Raw genomic sequence first — 13,876 nt, forward strand, 5'->3', positions numbered from 1 at the left:
CGAGATTAGGAAGGAATAGAAATAGCAACTTGGCCAATAAATTCCTCGTGAGAGCCTTATCATGCAATTACACGTTGCCTCGCGCCACACTCTCCCAGCCTCTTAATCCAACGCCCCACCAAGAATAAAATTTCACTAATTTCTGAATTACTGCGTAGCCTCCCGACTCGTTCCCGAGGACGGGGTTCGGAGGAGAAACGCTGCCGAAACCTACACATCCAACTTTCCAATAAAATGTGAAAGTTGAAACGTCAGGAAGAGCGGCAGGGACTTGGGGTGGCTCAGCGGCTACAAAGGGCTGTGCCAGCCCTTGGCCCAGAGAGACCGTCCCTTCCCTCCTGGATCACTTAGGGGGTTCAGGATGGGAGGGAGGGTAGGATTATCTGCTCTTAGATGATCCAGCATGTTTGAAAACAGGACAAAGCTTCGCTAGTTTTCTCATCATCGCTGATCCCGGTCATGGCCCCGTGAGTCCCCGGCGGTCACTCGGCCCCTCTGAGAACAGCTCACACGGCCTGTTTCACCATCGGCCCCTCTTCCGGGTCCTTGCTGACACATTGTAGCTTCTTACGCCCCTTGACACGTTGGCATATATAAATGGGAGCGTTCATGCCCTCCATGTCTCCGAAGAGCACAACAAGGCCCGTCCTGGAGCGTCCCAGGAGCTCACTCGCCCCTCCTCCTATTCACACATCCCCTGGGCTTCATTGTCCGTTAGGTGCTTGAGGAGGCCTATCAGGCCCCCCAACCCACCAGGGACCATCTCTCGCCCAGAGCGCAGTCAGGCGGCGGGGTACACCCACACAAACAAGGCACGGCGGCAGGAGAAAACGCTGCGGTGCTGTGGCTCCCCTTCCGTGAAGGAGCGGAATCCAGATGGAATCCAAAACAGTGCGCGCGCCCTTGCAGACTGTGGGCGGAAGAATTCTTAGCTGAAGCACCCCCAGCAGGTGTGAGACTGCTGCACTGCGCTTCCGCAGGTGACTGCAAGGGCCTCGGCGGGATAGGGAGAAAGGACCCCGTGTTCCAGAAACCCCCCTTCCAGGCTGAGAGTCCAGAGGCAGGAGAGGACGGTGTTCAGGCAAGGAGTGTTTCTGGGAGCCGGCCCCGTCCTAATGCAGAGCCGTGCAGTAACCACACAGAGCCGAGGCCTGTCCGGCCAACTGACCGGAGGGACACTGCGGGTGCGGACGCTGAGGAGCGCGGGTTGGCCTCATGCTCGCTGCCCAGGCATTCCTTTCTCGGAGAGAGCTGGCCGGGTACCTCGTGGGGAGAGAGGGACCAGGCGTCTGGCCCGGCCTGGGGAGGCCTCTTCTGAGGCTCTGGACTCTCAGTAGGCCCAGTTGCTCGGAGGACAGGGGTCCCCCCAGAGCCTCGAACACAGACACCGTGGCAGCTCCAGCTGCAGGCTGCCCTGAAATAAACAAAACCATCTTCCCTGCACCGATGTCGGGGCAGTTCTGCCTCCCTGAGCCCTCCTCCCTTGCAGAGCCCCTCAAGTCCGGCCCCAGGGACAGGATCTGGGAGGATCAAGGGGCCTGGAGAAGAAGCAGGCCGGGTGTTGATTTTGTATCCTGTTGGGTAGGGCCCTATCCAGGGTCCTCGCTTCAGCCAAGAGCCCACAGATGCCAGGCCAGGCCCAGGAGCACTCGGGGTTGGGGGTACCAGAGCTGGGGAACCGCCAGGCCCCAGACTGAAATCAGAGGCGCAGTTATTAATAACCACCTGCGCTCCCCTGGGTCACGTTTCCTGAGTCGGTGAGCTAAGTTGGGGGGCGGGGATGGGAGGGAGGCCGTTTGCCATTAATCTGGGAACAAACGGGCAACCTGGGTGACTGGGATTTTCGCCTTTCTTTTCTCCCTGCTCTCAGTGTGGGGAAGCGGAGCCCGCGGGGCGATTGTGCGGCGTCTGCTGGAATTTGGCAGCGCGGAGGCTTGGAGAGCAGCCCCATGCTGGCTCCTATTCAGCCGGCCGGTTCTCCTCGAGCTTTGGAAGTTTCACTCAGCCGTGCACTCAATGGCTTCACAAAGCTGATTACAAGCTTCAGCGCATTCCTGAAGGAGCCAAAAGCGACGCAGGTGCAAACGAGCCGAGGGAGCCCCTTATCCCAGTGACAGAATGGGACAAGCTGGGAAAGGCTTGGACCACACAAATCCAAGCGCACCAGGCAGCAGAAAGCCTGCCTTGGGAACCAGGGGTCATTATCCGCCCTATTCAGCAGGGCCCGGGGACCCTGGGGGCCCGGGAGGCCGGACCGCGAGGGCGTGCTGGCGGCCGTGGGGCCCCCGCCGGGCCTGCGGCCAGGCAGAGAGACGCGGGACGGACGCCCGCGGGCTTGTGCATTTGCGCCAACGGCGCCAGCGAAGTCGGAGCGCGGACAGGCCTGGGGCAGCACCAGTAGGGGACACAGGACGCAGCCTGGTGTGTGGACGGCTGCAACCTCTGTTCACCCCGTGTCCAGGCCGCCTGCCCTCCCCCTGTCCCAGCCCGGCGCCACGGGTCCCCGCGCCCCCCGCCCCCAGGCCACTGTCTCTGGGCCCCAAGGGTCACTCTGCGCCCTTTCTCCCCTAGCCCGCCTTCCCCATCAGTCCTCGCGTCGGCCGGTCCCGCGTAGGGCAACCCCGACGCCGTCAGGTGGGAGGGACCGTATCGGAGCCCCGGTCGCCGGGCCGCCCCGTCGGAGCGAGCTCCTCGTGGCGAGGACGCCTGCGCTGCGAGTCTGACTCCGCGGGCGGGAGGAGGGCCGGCCCTCTGGGGCGCGGAGGATGAGTGACGTCCCCGGCTGGGCGCAAGGACACAAAACCAGGGCCGTGGGCGGCAGAGAGGAAAGGGGCGCGCGGCGGGGAGCGCGCGGGAAAGGAGGCCCGCGAGCGGGGCGGTGAACGCGGGCGGAGCTGGAGGCCCTGGGGAGCCGCGCGGCGTCCTGGAGAGCGCAGCCCTCTATTCCCTCCGTAGGGCGGGGCTCCCCGTCGTGCGCGCCCCCTCGCCCCGCGACCGCGTCCCTCCACCCGTCGGCAGCGCGCTGGACCCGGCTGCGCCCGGGGGTCCCTGCGGGCAGGGCGCGGGCGGGCCGGGCGCGCGCGCTGACGCTCTTTTGTCTGATAACTAATTTGAGTTAATGCGATCTTTATGTAAAGCTAACAGCGGATAATTGTCTATTTTCTCGCCAACAATCTCCATCACAATCACTTATCTGGAAACCTGCGGCTGGATTAATCGTTATATTCCCGAGATGAGCGTCGCTGCCATGCGCAGCGAACGCGGGTGGGGACGGGGAAGCGCCTCCTCCGAGCCTGCGGGACCTCGAGTCGGCCATCGGGCTACTGCCTGGGGTCCGGGCTGCCCGGGCTTCCGTGCCCACGGGTGCAGCCGCAGGGCACCCGCCGCAGAACTTGCTCTGCTCGGGTGGGCGGTGCGGGGTTGCGGGGGTCAGAGGAAGGACGGGGGCAGGCGAGAGGGCCGCCCGCAGGGACTCCCCGCATCCGGACGCGGCCTCGGGGTCCGCGCGGCCTGGGCGCGCTCAGCGCCAGAATCTCGCCTTTTGACCTGGCAGAACGGATGCTCCCCGCCCTCGCTGTTTTCAGCAGGAAAGGTTTTCCTTCCTGGGTCTGGGTTCCTCCAGCCTCGTCCCCTGCCCCACCCACTCGGTCAGAATTAAGTCCCTCCCCCAGGCCCCCTCCTCCAGGATGCCCATCTCTGCAAAGCACAGGCAGCGTCTAAGGTCCTTGAGATGGCGAGGCCCCGGAGAGGAGGTGCGGAGACCCGCCCCGCGCCGCCGCCCCCGCGCTCCCCGGTGGGGGTGAACCTCGGCATCTGAGGCTTGGGCGAGGGCTGGGGCGGGGGGGCACTTGGGTGGGCAGGATTTTGTCTTTGAGCTGAAGTCAAAACGTCAGTTCGGATGAAACTCCGACGGGGAAGGAGGCGCTCCGCGCCTGGGTGCGCTCTGCGCGGGACTTCTGGAGGAGGAGCTGGTGTGGCCCGCCGACGGGAAGCAAACCATTCGATTTTCCAACTCCGATGGGCTGGCCTAGGGACCTCCTCAACTCCTCAAAACAGTGCTTCCGGGAAAAAGCAAATTCCATCTCAGTTGGTGACAGTTTTGGGCCACACGGCCTGGAACTGATTCCCTTCGACAGCGTAACTCTTACTTAAAACTTTGGGAGTGAAAGAATACAGGGAAACCAAGTGCCATAAATAAAATCATTGGATTTTTTGATAAAGGAGGATCGCAAATTGCCTCCCAAATAAGGCATTGTAAGTTCCTGTTGCAATCCTTAAGCCTTCCCTTTCCCCTCCAGCGACTTGATGAGGTCTTTAAAAGCAAACAAGTAGATCCACTCTGGGGTCGGCGGCGGCCCCGCCGGGTTTCCCAGGCTGCTCTTTGTGCGGCGGGCGGCCCGGCCCACTTAGCCTCTCACCTGAGCCTTGTCATCCGGGCAGCTCCCAGTGATCGGGGAACAAAGCTGGTCCCCGCGGCAGCCCCGCTGGTCAATCAGGCAGAACAGACTATGCAAATGGGGCGCGGAGCCGCAGCGCCGGAACACTGGCCCCTTTGTCTGGAGCGTCTCAAAGCCGCAGCAGCTGCACAGACTTGCCGCCCCAGACCCTCCGTTGCCACACTAATGTCATCATCGCAAAACATCAGATTTTGAAAACTATACAATCCGAATTCATTAGCAGCCTCCTCGGCAAAGGTTTCTCGTCTCCGTGTGACAAGTTGCAAACTCCAGACCCCCTTCTGCCTCGCGGAGGGGGGGCGCGGGTGGAGGGGGGCGGGAGTTTGGCAAGTGACAAGGGCTGATGACCCATCACTTCCTCCCTCTGCTGAACTGGAGCCCTTGAAACCCGTCCTGGGGGCTCTGAGCTCCCTCCTGGGACGCGTGCGACTGGGAGATGCCCACCTTCCCAGACCGTCCTTAAGCGTTGCTTCTAAGTTTAAAATTCCTAGGAGCAGTCAAGAGAGCCGGTGGAGACAACTTAACAAAACCCAGGCTTCTGCTTCCCTGACAACACCCGCGCCAGGTTCTGAAGTTACCTTCTTCGGACTGAACTCAAAACTATACCTATCAGGGCCATGGTGTGGCCTGAAGCCGCAAGACTGCTACACGGGGTTTGGAGGCCCTCTTAGCGCCACTACAAACAGCTGGCCACTCTGAGGCCCCCAGGACCCAAGTCTTGGGGACCCGTGTATCTGTCCCCCCTCGACCAACGACGCTCCTCCTTCTCCATCACCTCATGCCCCCTGGCCCCCATCTTCCAGGGAGACCTCGTTTTTCCTAGAACCGTGATGGCAGAGGGAGGCTGTGGGCTCACCTGCAGCCCAGGTGGGGCGAGTGCTGGGCCGCGGGGGCCACGCGGGGCTGCGCGCTCGGAGCCTCCAAGGCGCCTCGGAGGCATCTGTGCCTGCTTAAGGCGCGGCTCAGGGAGCAGAGTTAACCTGCCCCTCTGTGCCCACTGCCCTCTCTGGAAGTAGTCCCCAGGAAAAGGCAGCCAACACGTGGAAAGCAACCAGGTCAATTCGTAGCCGACAGCTGAGGACTGTGCGCACGGCCCAGCGCTTCCCGTCCCCTGCCCAGCCGGGAGGCCTGGAAGGGGCGTTACCCACACGGAGGACAGGAAAGCAAGGGGGGAAGGCCCTTAGAGGCTGAGCTTGTTTGGTTGGGGGGGAGGGGAGGCCGAAATCACCACCCTTGAAACTGTAGGGGGCTCCTCCCAAGTGTGGACACTTCGTGAGGAACTGGACTAGGGCCCTTCTTCCCAGAAAACTGATTGGGCCTGGGCCCAGCGGGTGTACTTGGAAGTCTCTTGATGCTTGGGACCCCTCACCTCCCCCACCGGCCTTGGAGCCCCTCCTGCACCCTCCAGGGGCCGCTGTGCAGCTGGGTGGGCTGGAGGTTGGGGGTCTCCCCACCTGGAGGTCCTGACTGCAGGCACGAGGCTCCCAGGATGCTGCCAGCTCCAGGGAGGCCGAATCTCTGGCCGATGGCCTCACCAGGGTCTGTCCAGGGTGTAGACAGCACCTGGTTCATTGGGAGCACCCAAATACAGCGCTGAAACCCTGAAGGGGCCCTCCTGGGTGGAGCCCATGGCCCCAGTCAAGCGTGAGTGACCAGGGTGGGCCTTTTCCTGGCTCACATCCACACATTGTGCACACCGTTACACGCTCACACACATGCTGTCCACAACCTGACACATTCACTCACACACGCTATGCACATCTGGACACACTCGCCTATGTGTTGTGCACATCCTTACACACCCACAGTGTGCACATCCTTACACACAGTGCACATCCTTACACACGCTCACTGTGCACATCCTTGCACACACGCTCTCTGTGCACATCCTTACACACGCTCACTGTGCAATCCTTACACATGCTCACTGTGCACAGCCTTACGCACACTGTGCAATCCTTACACACTGTGCACATCCTTACATGCTCAGTCACACTCACTGTGCACATCTTTACACACTCACCCATATATGCTGTGCACTCACCACCCTCTCAAGCACCAGAAACTCCCTCAAACACGGCACATGCTACCCAGACCACACATGCATTGTTTCACCTGTGAGTCGCTCACACACACACACACACACACACACACACACACACACACACGCTGATTCTGGGGTGGCTGGGAAAATCAAGCAGCTCTGCCCTGTGCTCAGGGCAGGAGTGAGTGAGCCCTTGTGGACACACAGGCGCAGTGCTGAGGGGCGGGCAGCCCTTCCCCTTCCCTTCTGGGCTCTCAGACCCCCGTCCTGAGCCAGCACCCCACGTCCGCCTTCGCTTTCCCCCAAGATGGTTCCCTGGGCTTCCTCTTAGTCATGCGGCTTCTGAGCGCTTCACATGTGGCCGGTTCAAGTGGAGAAGTGCTCAGCGCACGCTGCGCACGGAGCTTTAAGATGTAGCCTGGAAGCCAGCGTGCAGAATACCTCGCTATTCATTTTAAAATACTGACTTCATGTTGAAATGTTTATATTTGTATACAGGGGTAAACTAAGTTCTTGAGATTAGTTTCACTTGCTTCTTTTCACCCATTAAAAACGTAGCTATTAATTCAGCTGCCGCTGGCGGCTTGCATCGTATTTATTTCTGCAGGGCGTCTCTGGCTTTCCTCGGCGTCCTTCAGGACATGGAAGAGGACAGGCAGAGATGGAGGAAGACGCTGGCCCCGCGGTTCAGGGGGAGGCCAGGCAAAGTCGCCCGCGCGGGAGCTGCCTCTGCAACAGGGCGCCTCCTCCAGCATGTCTCTCCCACAAGAACGGGCGGCGGGGACGAGGTGGCATCGCACTTTGTGCTTTGTTGCCTGACTCATTTTCTTTCCGTTTTAATTGTAATCTCGTCTAATTATTGTGATCTCAGTCAGCAATCTTAAATGAACTCTCAAGTAACTTTGGGAGGGTTGTGCTAGGAGCACTGGGGATCAGATGTAAATTGTAGCAAGTTACCGGGTGATGTCTACACAGGCAGAAGCAGACCCTTTCCTGGTATTTTCAGCCTTGGATCCAGCATTTTTGGCACTCTTCTGTTTACTTTTTACCCTGCCATGTATCACCACCACCACCCACCACCACTGCACTCCGAAGCGAAACTGACAGCGCAGAAAGCCTGAGCCAGGATTCCACCCAGTGAAGATGCTTTCTATTAAGCAGGAATAGAAGGTGGTTCCCCCCCCCAGGTTGTTGTTTTTTTTTTTTATGATTGCCCCATAGGTTTAAAAATCTGTGAAGTCACACCTTGATTAAGGAGAATACAAGAAATCATTTGCAAGCTTTTTTAATTTTTAAATAAGATTTTTGAAAATAGTTTAACACCTTAGAGACAAAAGTTCTAGAAATAAATAAAATTTAAAAATTATATTTGCTCTTTTGATGATAGCGAGAGAAAAGAGAACCCCCTGAGAACATTGTTTATAGTAAATTCAATGTGACTGCATCTTGAAACATCTGCATGCCTATATATTTGCTAGACACACATTATGTTTTTTACATATTTATCTTGAGGGCTATATAAGTAATGAAAAAACAATTCAGCAAAAATGTCAGATGGCTCTACATTGCCAATACCTGACTGTATCTCGGAGATAATTTTGGACAAAATTAAAAATATGTTTCTATCATAAAAGGAACCCTTCTGTTACTCATTATTTGTACATTTATTTACAGGTCATTTTTGGCTAAATTAAATTTAATTAAGGGGAAAATAAAATAGTTAAGAATACCCCAAATGATCAAGGCTTTGTGGGTAAGCGCATTAAAATGGTTTATTATCTGTATTAATTTCTCAGAAAATGCCATTCTTGTTATCCAAGGCTTGTGCATCATCAATAAGAAAATGATAGAAATTTAAATTATTTCATTGGACTGCCTATTTTTTTTTTAAAAGTTTCCAAGGAAATAACTGAAAATTTATCATGTATGGTGCTGAAGAGCCATCAACATCCCATTAGTAACTTAAGTAATCTCACTTGGGGTGTGTAGGATGGTGTATTTATTAATAGGCGAGGTTGCTTATCTTATTTCCAAGATGACTCACATCTGTTCTCGTTAAATTTACCAAGATAACTGTAAGGAGCAAACCACCAGATTTCAGAATTTAGCCACGTCCTGTCAGCTCCCCTCTTCTGGTACTTTTTTGGAATCATCTCAGAGTAAGAGAACAGAAAATGGTAAGCAGGCAGAGACGCTCAGGCCGCGGCACCCAGGCTGAGCACGGGGAGTCTGTGCGGGCGAAGGTCCCAGGAGTCCGTCCCCCAGTTTGTTTAATCTTTGTGTCGCGTGGCTTCGTTTTCTTCATGTTAAAAAACTAGAGACAACACTCTCACCCACACTCCTATTTTCCCTTTTTTCCTCCCTAAAGACTACAATGATTGCACATTTTCAAATATTCACAGACAAGATATTCTGGATAAATGATCTAAGATTAACAAAATCAGGTCAGTGTTCATACAGGGCTAGCGCAATATGTCCCTTGTGTTGAAATGATCCGGTGTCAGCTAGTGATTGAAAAGGCACTATGGACCAAAAAAAAAAAAATTATTTATTACAACATGTCTCAAAGCAGATAAGCAAGCCACAGCGCCTGCTCGTAAATGAGGGCCCTTATCTAGATTTTAATATGGCCGTAAGCAAATTGCGAAAGTTTTTGCAAGTTAGGCAGCTTCTAGGGGAAAGCAGGCATTTCGAAAGTTTCTAGACTTCTAAGCCAGGCATGATGCTCTTCACACCTGTCTGTTGATGGTAGGGTCTGTTCTTTTCCTCAAGATGCAGTCTGTAGAAAGGCCGAAATGGTAGCAGATTCGGGGCACGTTGTCTGGATGGCTTACCTCCCTCTAGGACGGAGAGGGCCCTGGATCCTGGAGGATCCTCGTGGGAGCCCCTTCCTGCCTCTTCCCTGCTTAGTTGCACACACTGTTTCTTTCTTCCTGACAGCTGCTGTTGATACCGGGTCCTGAGGCCAGGGTTAGGGTTAGGGTTAGGGGCCCTGAGGCCAGGACCGAAAGGAGTTTCTTGGAATCTTCATACAGAAGCCACTTCTGCTGACATCAGTACGTGATGTTTGCTGTCCAGCCACTAAGTCGTGTCTGACTCTGCGTGACCCCGTCGGCTGTAGCACGCCAGGCTCCCCTGTCCTCCATTACCTTCTAGAGTTTGCTCAAATTCGTGTCCAGTGAGGCGGGGATGCTATCTAACCATCTTATCCTCTGCCACCCACTTCTGCCCTCAGTCTGTCCCAGCATCAGGGGCTTTTCCAGTGAGTCAGTCCTTCGCATCAGGTGGCCAAATTATTGGAGCTTCAGCTTCAGCTTCAGCTTCAGCATCAGTCCTTCCAATGAATATTCAGGGTTGCTTTCGTTTAGGATGGACCGCTTTGACCTCCTTGCAGTCCAAGGGACTCTCAAGGGTCTTCTCCAACCCCACAGTTCACAAGCGTCAGTTCTTTGGCGCTCAGCCTTCTTTATGGCCCAGCTCTCACTTCTGTACATGACTACTGGAGAAACCATACCTTTGCCTATACAGACCTTTGTTGGCAAAGTGATGTCTCTGATTTTTAATATGCCGTCCTCCTCAGTCAGCCTTCGAGCCACTTTTGGGAAGTGGAAGTCGCATTTATCTGTCCTCATTCTTTTATCAAAGGTCAGTGGCTTGTCCTTTCATTACCATTATAATCTATTAACACAAAATGTATTTAATAACCTATTAACACAAAAGATACTCAATATGATTTAAAAATTTGATATATTAACAGATTGGCTGTTATTTTAAAAATTTCACAAATAGACACAGACTAGTCTAACAACTCGATGAAGCCATCCCATTTAAAACTGACTGTGTTTAGAACACCATTCTGAGTGTCCGTACCTGTGATGGTCTTTATCTTCAGGTTTAAATTGCACTCGTAATGCAAACACGCTGACTCGGGCATACAATAAACCATCATGAGATAAAACCAAGGAGAAAGTCCAGCAGCCTAAACCCCAAAATTCTCGACTGCGTCATAATAGGAAACTGAGAGCTTTGCCCAAGAGCAGCGAGGTCCATCAGATCTAGAAAAACAGCTACCAAAATGGGGACAGAGACGCAAAGTAAATCAGAGTCTGGTCCGGAATACAGACATTCTCAAAACTTAAGGTAGTTAATGTCACAGGAAAACAGGGACTCAAGACCACCCAGGTCTGCTCTTGGGTCTGAGGTGGCTGTTAGGACCCCCACCCCAGCAGCGTGCACGGTCCAGAGGTGTCAAGAGGTTCCTGGGGCACTGTCTTCGGGGAGAAGCTGTGGGGAGGGCCGTGCCAAGCTCCCAGAGGAGGAGGGCTTGCTCAGGAGCTGAGTGCAAGGCACCATCCAGGGCAGGAGCGGGAGGAAGGGGGCGTGCAAGTGGCCTTGGGTAGAGCTTCCCTGACTTTGGTTGGAGGGAAGACTCCACAGGTGAAGAGGGGTGAGGAAGCCAGTTCTGCTGAGCCCGGTGGCCTTGGAGGCAGGGAACAGAGACCAGAGTCTCTGATTCTCTGCACGAGGCGGACCCAGCGGCTGGCTCTGAGCAGGAGGAGACGCGAGGAGTGTGTGCGTCTGTGTGTGGCTGTGGGTGGTTAGGGTTGCAGACAGCTTTGCTTGCTCCCAAGTCCATGAGAATCAAATTGTCCTTGACAAGGATCTGAGACGAAGACAGCTATGAGGGGCAGGGAGGGAATGGACCAGGCAGTCGCGTGTCTGGGGGCGGCGCTGGAAGTGGACAGCAGTCAGGACTTAGAGGGGACGCCAGGAGGCAAGGTCCCTTGTGTGACTCCAGCCAGGCTCTCAGGGCACCAGGGGGCATCCGCCTGAGGTCAGCGGCCCACAGAGGATGCCTGGGAGGAGGGGGCAGCAAGGGGGCGGCCAAACAGGCGCGTCAGAGCCTGCACACCGAGGGCGAGCGGTCTGCACGTGGGCAAGGTCTCCTGGGCGAAGGTAGCTTCCCAGGAGCTTTCGGAGTAGAAAAACTGATAAAATATAAAATGTTTCTCCCATTATGATGAGCTTTTAATTACAAGTTGAAAATACAGATGCAAACACATTCTTGATGCTTAAATATTTGTAGATGTCGTTTCTTGTCAATTTTTCAAAGAATTAAAGAAACAAAGATGAAACTGCAGAGCTGGAATCTCGGTGCTTGCCTTGCTCTTGTCTGGAAAATCATTTCCACTTCAAAGATTGTTTAAGTGGCCCTTGAAATATCTGGGACTTAAAGGTTAGCACGCACTTTGAGAACATTATGTCACGTCCTTAGTTTGTACAGGCTTCCCTCGTATCTCAGTTGGTAAAGAATCCACCTGCCAGGTAGAAGGCCCTGGTTCGATCCCTGGGTCAGGAAGATCCCCTGGAGACGGGACAGGCTTCCCACTCCAGTATTCTTGGGCTTCCCTTATGGCTCACCTGGTAAAGAATCGGGCTGCAATGCGGGAGATCTGGGTTCCATTCCTGGGTTGGGAAGATCCCCTGGAGAAGGGGAAGGCTGCCCACTCCAGTCTTCTGGCCTGGAGAATCCCATGGACTCTATAGTCCCTGGAGAATCCCATGGACTCTATAGTCCCGGGGGTCGCAAAAAGTCGGACATGACTGAGCGACGTTCACTTCACTTAGCTTGTGCAGAGATCGTGTGTCCGTATGGGGTGATATTTTCTTCCCTTCAGATTTAACTGGTAGGAGGACAGAATGCGAAATAGGCTGGCTGGTCACACGCACGCACACCCCCACGCGCACGCCCAGGCAGGGTTGCAGGAGGGCGGGCAGCCGAATCCCACCCCTCTGGGCCGGCACCCCAGCTTCTCCAGGGTCACCTCCCGCTCTCTCCAAAGTGCCCACACAGGGCCGTCTGGGTCCTGGTTGTGCCCACCTTCCTGATGAGCAAACTGTGAGTGGAGTGGGCTGGGTAAGGTGGAGGCAGGCGGGCCCTGGACCCACCGTTCCCCCCCTGCCTGCCCCACAGCCCTTTGGGGAAAAACTTGACAAGGAGAAAGAGATGCCTGTCATCCATGGATCCCGATCAGTGAGAAAGAACCAAACAAACAGTGATGAACTTCACATTCTGGGGGGATGAGAAGTCGTGTGAACGTCTCCCAAGTCAGCAGAGAGGATCTGAATATGCAGCCAGCCGTCCACGCCTATGGATTTAAAACCGGTAGATTCTCTGGCATCACCAATTCAATGGACATGAGTTCAAGCAAACCCTAGGAGAGAGTGAAGGATAGGGAAGCCTGGCGTGCGGCAGTCCGTGGGGCTGCAGAGTCGACACGACTGAGTAACTGAACAACAAACGCTATGGTCGTGGAAAGACGGGCCCTTGAGAGGAAGGGGCCGTGTGCAGGCTGGTCACCGGCTGCCCCTGCTTCCAGGACCAAGAGGCGGTCAGTAACACAGAGAGCCTCATAGGAGGGAAGGGAAAGGAAGGGAGACAGCAGGGGGTCGGGGCACCCCTGAAACAAGGGGCCCTTCTGAAACGGGGGCCCTGACTGGTCCCACAGCCTCGAGAGCTGGGCTCTGAGAAGGCCCACTAGCCCAACAGCCTGGCTGGGGGTGAAGCGCATCCCGACCCCGGGACCCATAACAAGATCACAGCAAGGGCGGCCGGCTGAGACGCGCTCAGACTGGGGTGCGGCCCTAATCTGCTCTGCCTTGTGCTGCAAGAAGGACCCGGAGGGGAGAGGCTGGGCAGTCGGGACAAGGCTGGGAAGGACGCCCCTGTGAGCGGAGGTGGGGGAGAGCCGGCAACGGAGCCAGAGTCCGGGGAGGGGCAGAGGGCATGCCTGGAGCTCCAGAGGGGCTGGCCGCCCACTATGACTTCCCGCTTCTGGCTGCAGAGCTCAGGGGGCCGCCTGCTGTGGGCCCGTGGGTGCCCCTCGGGGGAGCAGCCCCCACGTGTCAGTATGTGGGTGCTCCTTGGGGAACAGTCCCCCATGTGGGTATGTAGGTGCTCCTTGGGAACAGTCCCCCCATGTGGGCGCTCCTTGGGGGTACAGCCCCCTGTGTGGGTATGTGGGCGCTCCTTGGGGAACAGCCCCCCGTGTGGGTATGTGGGTGCTCCTTGGGGAACAGTCCCCCATGTGGGTATGTAGGTGCTCCTTGGGAACAGTCCCCCCATGTGGGCGCTCCTTGGGGGTACAGCCCCCTGTGTGGGTATGTGGGTGCTCCTTGGGGGTACGGCCCCCCATGTGGGTGCTCCTTGGGGAACAGCCCCCTGTGTGGGTATGTGGGTGCTCCTTGGGAACAGTCCCCCCATGTGGGTGCTCCTTGGGAACAGTCCCCCCATGTGGGTGCTCCTTGGGGAACAGTCCCCCCATGTGGATGCTCCTTGGGGAACAGCCCCCATGTGGGTATGTGGGTGCTCCTT

The 13,876-nt window shown here is 55.9% G+C and overlaps 1 long non-coding RNA gene across 1 annotated transcript in view; it reads left to right on the forward strand.

The window, feature by feature from the left end:
* Window positions 1–11,716, forward strand: part of LOC121820474 (uncharacterized) — a 49,195-nt gene extending 37,479 nt beyond the window's left edge. The window contains exon 4 of the long non-coding RNA XR_006061036.2: window positions 7,109–11,716. This is a non-coding gene — a long non-coding RNA (uncharacterized LOC121820474). The remainder of the gene's footprint in view (window positions 1–7,108) is intronic.
* Window positions 11,717–13,876: the final 2,160 nt, after the last annotated feature.

The sequence above is a fragment of the Ovis aries genome, chromosome 10 (assembly GCF_016772045.2).
Source record: "Ovis aries strain OAR_USU_Benz2616 breed Rambouillet chromosome 10, ARS-UI_Ramb_v3.0, whole genome shotgun sequence".
Classification (NCBI taxonomy): domain Eukaryota; kingdom Metazoa; phylum Chordata; class Mammalia; order Artiodactyla; family Bovidae; genus Ovis; species Ovis aries.